General features: G+C 37.4%; 1 protein-coding gene across 1 annotated transcript in view; it reads left to right on the plus strand.

The window, feature by feature from the left end:
- Positions 1-6532: 6532 nt before the first annotated feature.
- Positions 6533-10906, plus strand: part of LOC131804641 (nuclear pore complex protein Nup205-like) — a 43619-nt gene continuing 39245 nt past the window's right edge. The window contains exon 1 of the mRNA XM_059127700.1: positions 6533-6830. The gene's annotated coding sequence lies outside the window, so the exon portion shown is untranslated. The remainder of the gene's footprint in view (positions 6831-10906) is intronic.

The raw sequence follows: 10906 nt of genomic DNA on the forward strand, positions 1-10906 counted from the left end.
TTGAGATAGAAGGCTAAAATTTTGTATACATGTATAGTTTATATAAAAAATTTGTATGCAGGTTCAGATCTTCGTATAGCCCCCATATAACCGTACCTCCCGATATTCGGTATTTTCATGATTTTAGCGACATTATTTACCGGAATTATTTCGAATTTCGTATTTGAAGTTCGAAACGGGTATTACAGCCTATGACAACAATTTTTATATGCATGTCCACGTCTTCGTATAGCCCCTATATAACGGTACGTCCAGATAGTTGGCATTTTGACGATTTCAGCAACACTATTCACCGAAATCGTTTCAACTTTCGTATTGACAATTTTTAAGCAAATTCGCGAAGAAATGTGGCAAAAATCGTAAAAATACCGAATATCTGGAGGTACCGTTATATGGGAGCTATACCTAATGTGACCATTTATATTTTTCGTCAGAGCGGGACGCCTGCGGAATTTTGTAAAAAAAAAATATGCATTTAAAAACAAATTTTATTCAAAAACGGAGAGAATACGTATAAATCTAATTTATGAAATTAATCTTATGTCTAAGTATTTGTTTTATATTTGTCAGCAGAGCAAATTAGTTTTAAAATATCGGGTCTAGTTTTCAAGTAGGAATGGAGCTGATTACATTGTTTGTTGATGTTAGTCTTAGTAATTAAAATAGCTTTTAAAACTGTCACACTTAACTGCGTTTTTTCACTTGTCCATATTTTATTCATTAGGGAAAAAACTCTTTCGACAGGCGCGTTACTTCCAGGCATACATAAAACGTACTCAATAATTGTGCGAAAGTTTGTGCAGTTGAGATTATTAGCACGGAAGTGTTTAAACAGCTCCACCCAACGGTCTTCAGTAGCAACATTCTCATCGTTCCAGCTTTTGATTTTTTCAACTGTGACGTAACTGGAAATAAGCGAAAACTCATCGAACACCTCCGTATCTTGGCTACTGCTAAGAAATCTTAGTGTGATCAGCAAATCCGTCACATTCTGTACGTCTTCCCAAGTAGGGACTTTTCTCAAATTTGACCATTCAAATACTGCTAGTTGTGCATTGAACTGGCACCACTGTTCCAAGTATTCTTTACTTGTCTTATAAAAATCCGCTGCCGCAGTTTTCACATTCTGCTCATCAACAGCAACGTCAGTTTTTTGTAATTTTACCAGTAGATTGCGGACGGAATGAGGAAGGAAAATCGAATTCTCTTTAAGTTCTAAGTTATCTCGGAGACGATTAATTTCATTCGCAGACTCTATTGTGGACACGTTTTGTCCCTCGATTTTCAACACGGCTTGATGAAAAATCGATGTCTGTGCGTGCAAAAAATATAACCACAATTCAGAGTTGGGATTTTCGAAAAACGTTTTTAAAATAGTAGGGCATTTATCTATGCTCAGAAAATAGGTTTTCAAAGGCTGAAACATTTTTAAAATTCTCTCAAGCGCCGGCATTAAAGCAAGCCACCTTATTTGACTGTAGCCCAACAGTTTCTGATACTCTGTGTCGGTGGAATTACAGAACTGTTTCAGAACTTCTACCCGAATGCTGTAGATGTAGAAGAATGAATAAATTTTCACAATGATGCATTCGAAGTCAACAGGGAGACAATCTGCGGCTGTTTTGATAGCATTATGAATTATATGGGCTCCACACACAATCCCAATGAGCTGCCTTCCGACGGATAGGTTCAATTTCGCGTAAACATTATTTATCCCTTTTCTATTCTTTCCTCCGAAATTGCAGTTTGTATTGTCTGCACAAAATGCCACAATTTTCTTATTCAAATCATTGCAAGATAATACTTCTTTCAAATAATCCACAATTATATCGGATGATTCGCCTGGCTGCTTTTGAAACTCTAAAATCCTGACTCTCACGCCTTCGTATGGTACAAAATAGCGAACTAAAACAGGGAATAATTTTATTGAGCCATGATTGGAAGCATCGGTTAATAAAGATATGCAGTGGGCTTCGTGAAGGTGTTCTTTCAATTCGTCCATCGCCATAGGTGCCAGCACATTTACAACTATAGCTTGTGATTTTGTACGGGCACATCTAAATTTTTGCTCAAAACATGTTTGTATTAGATTTGAAGCACAGTCATTCGAACGAATACTGTGGTTTTCTTGCACTGTGTGGTACGCCCACGCACCCTCCGCTGCAGCTATATCCAAGTCTTTGGAAGTCGCCAAATTTGTTCTTTTAAAAAAAGAAAGCATTGACGAGCTTGAAGCGGCAGCTTGATCAGAAAGCTTGTGTTTTTCCGATTTTAAATGCTTCTCAATGTCACTGGCACCACCATGTCCAACACTAAAATCAGTACGACATTTTTCACACGTAACGTCTGATTCACCACTTCTTTGTTTTATAAATGGATACTTATTTTGCAAAGAAATGTTAAAAGTTTAGGCATTATTGTAATGTTACAATCACTAACATTGAAAATAAATTGTTTGACTTTGCTCGCCTTCTCCGACTCCGCGATGAAAAGATACCAGAACAATTTAGAGCGTCTATGCTTAGGGTACTGACAGAGTGACAGAAACTTTTTCTGTTTTTATAAGCATTTTAATTTGGTGATTTCCCTTGTTATGCTGGAGTTAATGTCAACGCCGTCGACGACGCCGAAAAAGTTGAAACAGATTGAACTTTTTCGGCGTCGAATTTCTTACGGCGTTAAGATTAACTGCTCTCATAGAATTTCATACGATTCAATTTTTTTGACATTTGACGCCGTCGACGACGTCGACATTAACTCCAGCATTAGCATTACAAAATCTTTCGAGTTAATTTTAATGTTAATGTTGCTTGAAAAAAACTATGCAAATAAATTATATGTTCACGGGGAAAAAAAATAACTCATGTATTTTTCATCAATATCAATATCCAGTATTTTCGAAAGCGGGACATTTTTGCTCTCGCTGGGGACAGCGGGACAGATAACCTCAAAGCGGGAAACCAATCATCCATGTACACACAGTCAAATCTACAAGAATCAAAATGGCCTCACTATCCACAAAATCCCGAATCGAAATTATCAACACTACCAAAGTAATTATTAACAGAATTGACATCAACAAATGGGACATCACAACCATCATCAAGACAACCAAACGACTTTAAGGGTCGAAATACATAAAGCACATATTTGGCTGGCTTCTTCGTAGATGGACAAGGGAGTTTTAGGTTGACTTAATTCGATTTTGGCCCCAGGCTTCTTTGTTCGTTTCCGAAGAAGCCAGCAGATGATTTAAGCCGTCCAGATAAGCGCTTTATGTATTTCCACCTTAACGACTTCCATATCTGCACACTACTCATACGGCCAAACGTTTCCTTATAAAATATTCTTCTTTCATTACGCATGGGCGAAAACAGGTGGTAGCAGTAGGTACAAAAGACAACAAATTTTGGAACAATAAATCAAACAACGCCAACTGCTGGTCAACATCATTCGTAAGATACAGAGGACTAAAATCAAAATTACAAACATGGTCTTCCATACCACGCTAGTCAGTCCTACGAATATCCAGAAACTCAATAACCTTCTCTTCGGCATGAACCGGGAGTTCAACCCCTCTAAAAATCAACGCATTTTGAGAAGTACCAGCAAGGAAAAATTCATAACCAACCTGCAAGGAAAAATTCACAATCAAGGCTTCAGAGACCAGCAAAAGTCAAAGACTTACAAACACCATAACTCTCCGAACTCTCCGATATCACGTACCTATAGCATCACCAACGCGGCCAACACTGTCATTACGCTGAACCTTGTACCCCGGAACCCTCAACGACCTCGAAGACACCGCAGGTTTAAGCCAAGATTCAGTCACTGCAAAAACATCAATACCACTACCAACAAGCAGACATTTCAACTCATTAACCTTATGATTATATCTAAACGGTCGCACACTTTGACAATACTAGTGACCATACATAAATTTACCATGGAAGCATGAAGAGACATGCCATAAAATTGAGTATCCCTGATCACAGGTGATGATTTTTGCAATATTTTTCACGGATTTGTCTGAAAATTGGTATTTGTAGATGATAATGGGACCTAGTTCGTGTGGCGAAATATTGTATGTATGGGATATAGCCCCCTTATAACGGTACTTCCCCATTTTTGTTATTTTTACGATTTTTGCTACATTTTTTCACGGATTTGTCTAAAAATTGGTATTTGTCTAAAAATTGATATTTGTTGGTCATAATGGTTTCTGGCTGCGGTTGCTAAACATTCTATGTATAGGTCCACGTTTTGGTATAGCTCCCATATAACGGTACCTCCAGATATTAGGTATTTTGATGATTATTGCCACATTTCTTTGTCTAAAAATTGTCAATACGAAAGTTGAAACGATTCCGGTAAATAGTGTTGCTGAAATTGTCAAAATGCCGACTATCTGGAGGTACCGTTATTTGGGGGCTATACGAGGACGTGGACCTGCATTTAAAATTCTTTTCCTAGGCTGTAGTACCCGTTACGAACTTCAAATACGAAATTCGAAATAATTCCGGAAAATAGTGTCGCTGAAATCATGACAATACCGAATATCGGGAGGTACGGTTATATGGGGGTATACGAAGATCTGAACCTGCATACAATTATTTTCCCATAGGTTGTAGTACCCATTAGGATTTCCCAGTACGAAATTTGAAACGATTCCGCGGAGTAATGTTGCTGAAATCATCAAAATAACGCATATCGGGAGGTACCGTTATATGGGGGCTATGCGAAGATATGGACCTGCATACAATAATTTTTTTCATAGGCTGTAGTACCCATTACGAACTTAAATACGAAATTTTAAATAATTTCGTTAAATCACGAAAATAGCGAATATCGGGATGTACCGTTATGTGGCTAGACGAAAACGTGGACCGACATGGCCCATTTACGAACTTAACTTGCCTACTTGTAAACTATGCATGTATGCAAAATTTTAGCCTTCTATCTCAATTTGTTCCAAAGATAGAAGGCTAAAATTTTGCATACATGCATATATATATATATATATATATATATATATATATATATATATATATATATATATAGATATATAATTTTTGTTATTTCTTTCGTTTTTTTTTTTTTTTTTTTTTTTTTTTTTTTTTTGATTAATATAGTTATAGGCTGTTTTTATTCTGTTGTACGTAAATATAAGATTTTGGCCATGTCAGTCCCCGTTATATGGGGACTATACCAAAACGTGGACCGATATATCAATCATTTATCATTTTCAATACCAACCATCCTAGCCACAATACAAATTGTTTTGCTACATTTTCTACGTCAAATAATGTGGGCTGTATCGTGATTTCAACCGATAGAGGGACATCGTTAAATCGACTTAGAATTTTATGATGGTTATGAATACATATATACCTTATGAGCGTTACGACCAATATTTGAGGATGATACAAACGGAATGACAAAGTTAATATACACTTCTTTCCAAGGTGGAGGGTATACAAATTGTATTTTGGGCAGACCTGCTCAAAACCGTATTCTAGAACATGAGCCGAAAAAAAGAGATAATTTAAGAGAAAATTAAAACTCTGTTTTTTCTTCATATTTTACGATTCATTTAACTGTTTTTAAACATGAATGTTTGCTAAAATAATTTATAAAGCAAACAGATAAAAAATATTGTATAAATAATGACGGAACACAGTTTTGTTCTTGATTTAAATAAGCAAAGAGAAATTTGACTTGAAAGAGATATTTTTTCTTGAGCAGCGCTGATTTAGGGGGCAGCTTTGTTCTACCTTTTGTAGTTATGCCCTGCGAGAGCTCAAGGTGTAAGCACATAAACATAGCTTGAAGTCTTCGCATGGCATATTGTGACATATTATAAAGGTATGCCAGAGCCGTATTAGAATTCTGCCGCCGTGTCCCTTTATAATTTGAAATGAATATGCCTAGCCATGATGCGAAGCTGCTTGTGTACCCTCACCTTAAGTTATCTTGTCTTCTGTAAAAGCAAAGCAAATGGCAACGCTGCTTATGGAAAAATTATCGATAATTTCCGATTGTGAAACTGTTTAGATGAAGGTCAATATGGTAACACCAGGTTAAAAATATTTATTGGCGGCGTGTTTTTGCGATTTGGCATTTATTGTGTTGTAAAAATGGAGGGTAAACTGCTCGCAAAAATATTTTATATACAGCACGTTGAGAAATGTATTTTTTCAGATATCCCTGATGACATGTGGTCTCCTTTTAAGCATCTCTATAGAGTTATAGAGCAGACTGTCATAAATCCAAACGAATCAGCTATTTCAAGTTTGGAAGTGTGTCTTAAGCGCCATAAACAAGTTTTCGTAAATCTCTTGCGAAATCCCGTAAGTATTTCAAGTTAAACGTTTTATTGTTTCATCAATTGAGGTTGTATTTTCAGCCTAAGAATGAAGCAAATAGGTCACAGCTTCGAGCTTGTGCTACTCAAGGTGTTCCTTTTAGTGGAAATAGCAGAGCTTTCCTGTATCTACGGAACTTATTGAAGAAAGTATTATTATATCCGATATGTTTGATTTAGATGAGTTTTGGCACTGGAACTATTGTGCACTGCCCAACATCAAATGGTACATTATCCTGGACTTCCCCGTGGCTTGGTAGCCGTGCTATTATACTATGATGGACGAAAGGCGGTAGCTAATTCTATTCGCGATCTGTTTCAAATAACAAGTGGAGTCTCATGGGTTCCGGAATCTCCAAAAAAATTAGTACAACTGGTTTCATTATTTTCGCAAAACCTAGTAGAGGACTCAAATATATTGGACAGAATCATAGATTTATTGAACGAGTTGGATATTGTTAAAGAGGTATTTATTTTTATGTTATGGTGCCTTCTTTTAAATTTATTTTATTGGAACAACTCTAGTTCAGTAAAAACTTCCATTTTTCGAATTTTTTTCCAGAGGTAGGTATTTTTACCCTGATTCCGGGAAGCTGTTTTTTCTTGGGGTGGACCGGGACCCCAGAGTTTTGACCCGAAAGTCCGTGTTCAAGACCCGGGCTGGACCCGTATGCATTTATCCGATATAGACATTATAGGTTTCGTTCGAAAGCTTATGAAAATGCCTATCCATTATTATAAGTGGTTCGGAAGTTATATATTTGTATCGAGAGCTCATTGTGGGGGTCAACAAAACTTATGCCAAATTATAGCTGACCACTCTTACCTTTCAAAAATGCACCAATTTGTGCTAATACCTTTTTCGGGTCCAGAGATATTCTCTTCTGGGTACGTTCAGCAGGCTACGTAAACTAAAGTTTTTTTTCTAAATTTAAAAGCTGTCGTAAGTAGGCTGCCTTCAGCGCTTGGGATTTTCTTCTCTGGGTATGTCCCACACCGGGTAACGCCAACTAAATAGCTTGCGAAAACACCTATCCATTATTATAGGATGTTCGGAAGTTTTAATCAAATTATCGAGAGCTCAGTAGGGGCTACAAAATGTATGCCAAATTATAGCTGACACTACAATTTATGCTAATACCTTTTTCGGGTCCAGAGATATTCACTTCTGGGTAGGTAAGGTTGAAAGGAGGGGCGAAGCAATTCGCCGCATGCCCTGTTGGGCATACACTTAAGCCAGTATATGCCTGTTGTGCGCTCTAGACTAAGGGTTTTTTGAAGAAGGCGGACAGTTTACAGTCTGCGGACCTCCGCTTGCAGGATCGTATTGTGATCGGGCAAGCGGAAAGAGATTTCGGTATTTGTTTCCTCAATAAAAATCCCAGTCCCGCTGTCTACCCTAGCTTTGAGCCGTCTATATAACAACAGATTCTAGTCGGCATTTGTGGTAGGAATCCGTCGATCCACGAATCTTTGGTAGGGAGGTAAGGTAAGGCAGCTACAAAAGTTTCAGATACCCGGTCCGATACAAAATTTTCTATAGATTCTCCCGGTGTTACCTGTAAAATTGTTTGATGGTATGTAGCGTGGCCTTTGTTTATCCACTCGTCCGTCGCCCTGAGCCTTAAGGCCGCGACGGCCGCTTCATACTGTATATGAATTTCTATTGGGTGCACAAATAGAATTGTCTATAATGCCCTAGTTGGTGTTGTCCCTTATTGCGCGCAAATGCTTAAACAGCACATTCGTTGGACTTTCTGTAGCATTTTGATATTACATTTTTATCCATAGCTGTCCACCAGACTACCGATGCGTATGTTAGAACAGGTCGAATTACGCTTTGAATAGCCAGTGTGTCATCTTGGATTGAAACCCCATTTAGAGCCTATGGCCCTTTTACACGTTGCCCAACATCTATGAGCCTTGTTTGCTCTTCTTGGATTAGGTCCCTCCAATTAAGTTCCTATATAGAATCACACCAAGATAGTTGACCTATTGGAAATGTTGATTGTCTTGTTCATGAAGACCGGTTCAACGAATATGGCCCAGTTTTCTTTTTCTTGAATAGACATATCTCTGTTTTTCAGGGTTAACGTTCGGTCTGGCCCGGTATATGCAAGTCCAGAGCCGATCGGCCATTCTGCACAGCAATTAGGGCTGTTTCCCCTCAGAAGTATTATAAAAACCGCGTCGCGCATAACGACTGGTTCAAAGCCTTCGTTGGTTAAAGTCCTTAGAAGACTGTTAATGGTGTAACCGCAGGAGGGGTGATAATACTCCCTGTGGAGTCTTTGACAACTTTGTCCCTTATGTTAACGTAAGTCAATAGTCCACAGCTTATCCATTTATTCCTTAGCATGTGGTTTATCCAGTCCCTTAGGGCCCGGTCGACCTGAAAATTATCTAAGGATTGGATGAGTGATTATGCGACGTGTTGAACGCACCTTCGACGTCAATGCTACTGCTAGTGTATAAATCATCTTATCGGAGGTACTCTCGATGTGTGTACAACCTCATATAATGCGGTTTCCACTGAACGTCCTTTAACGTATGCATGCTGTTCGTATTTGAGCATATCGTTTGCGATTCTGCTCTTAATCATGGTTTTCGATTGTACGTTCCATGGTTTTGAGTAAGAACGATGTTAGACTTATTCCACGAGTTTCGTTTAGCTGTTCTAACTACACTGTTGTAAGGTCTTCGGACTTCCTTTCCTTTGTTACGAATTTCCCCTGTCACCCAGGTTTTTCGTAGGCAGATTTCCTCTCTCGAAGTGGACCGCATTCCTCGAAAGACTTTACTAGGGTCTCCGTTAAACCTATTGAAGTTACTGCTTACTATGATGGATGATATGGTATGTAGTGTCTCGACTCAGACGTCATCAGTTAACACAGTATATACAATTTTAATACATGCACCGACATTATAAAATATGCCATGTTATCGATTGGATAATTATCTGTGAAGGCCGGGGAGTCTAGAAACAAAGATATGAAAAGTTTCGACTAAATCATTCATTCATCATTCTCGTATTTCAACAAATACAGATCTTATTGAACAGCGGGACAGCGAACGTTTCTTTTTTCGATCGTTCCCAACGCCTCACTTTCTCGCCCCTGCCGACCGAGAGGGCCACCTCCCCATAACGTAGGGAGCACGTACACCACATAGTCCGGATTATAGGGGTTTAGTAGACTTGGGAAACCGGCTACATTAGAACATCAGTCGGTTTAACAATTAAAAAGAATTAAAGTATCTGAACTAAACTACAGTAAAACTAAACAATACAAATACTAAATCACAGAAAGTAAGTCTGGCAACTATTTATAAACTAAGAAAGTAGGATAGAGTTTTTTTATGACATACAAGGGTTCACACAAAGAAATCGTGTTATATAATATTATAATCAGCACATAAACTTCGGAGAGGATTATTTATTTCATAGTTCGATTTTGCTAATGTTAGTTTAAGTGGTATATAATAACGCGTATTTCGCGAGGGGACATTGAATTTTATTTCACCAGTTAAAAACTCAGAATCAATTTGACCACGCAAAAGTTTGATGATAAAAATACATCTAAGCATTAACCTCCTTTTCTCTAGTGTAGGAAGATCGATAAGTTTAAGCCTATTCTCATAAGGTGGGAGAAGTTCATTTGAATTCCATCCTAAGCCTGTCAGACAAACCAAACAAAAAATTGAACCTGTACAGACTCTATCTTTTTTGAATATATTTTATAGAAAGGACTCCAAAGTACGCAGCCATATTCTAACGTAGGTCGAACAAGGCTGATAAATAAGCGTTTGGTCACATAAGGATCGTCGAATTCCTTGACCAACGTTTTTTAAATCCTAGTAAATACTTTGCTTAATTACACAAGACTCAATATGTAAATTAAAACGTAATTTATTGTCTAATATGACCAAGATCAAGAAACGAGTCAACATTATCCATTTGTAAGAACCTATGAAATAGTTGTAGTTCATATGCTGAGATCTATATAAGGACAATTTTTTTTTACATTTTTTTTAAATTTAATGACTTCATTGACACTACACCAATGTGCAAGAGAATACAAGTCCTGTTGCAGATTAGGCGATTCGTGTGAGAATCACGAGTGCAAAAAGTTTTACATCGTCAGCAAACATTAATATTTTTGAGTTGCGAATAATAGATGGAAGGTCATTTAAATAAAATACAAAAAGTAGTGGACCTAAATGGCTACCCTGAGGAACACCAGAAAATACTGTAATATTTTAAAGAGATGTATTATTAAAAGATCCACTCCATTAAGTCAAGTTTATATATTAAAAAATTATGCACCATCGTATCGAAAGCTTTACTGAAATCAGTATATTTAATATCAGTTGAAGATTTTTTGAGAATCCAGTGTGAACATTAGAGACCAGTTCTAATAAATTTGTCAAAGTTGATCTTCCTTTAACAAAACCATGCTGGTGTGGTGATACTATAGATGTAACGAAATGAGTTATCTTTGTGTAACCAAACGCTCAAAAAGTTTGGGAATTGCACTTAGCAAT

The sequence above is a fragment of the Musca domestica genome, unplaced genomic scaffold (assembly GCF_030504385.1).
Source record: "Musca domestica strain aabys unplaced genomic scaffold, Musca_domestica.polishedcontigs.V.1.1 47, whole genome shotgun sequence".
Lineage (NCBI taxonomy): Eukaryota > Metazoa > Arthropoda > Insecta > Diptera > Muscidae > Musca > Musca domestica.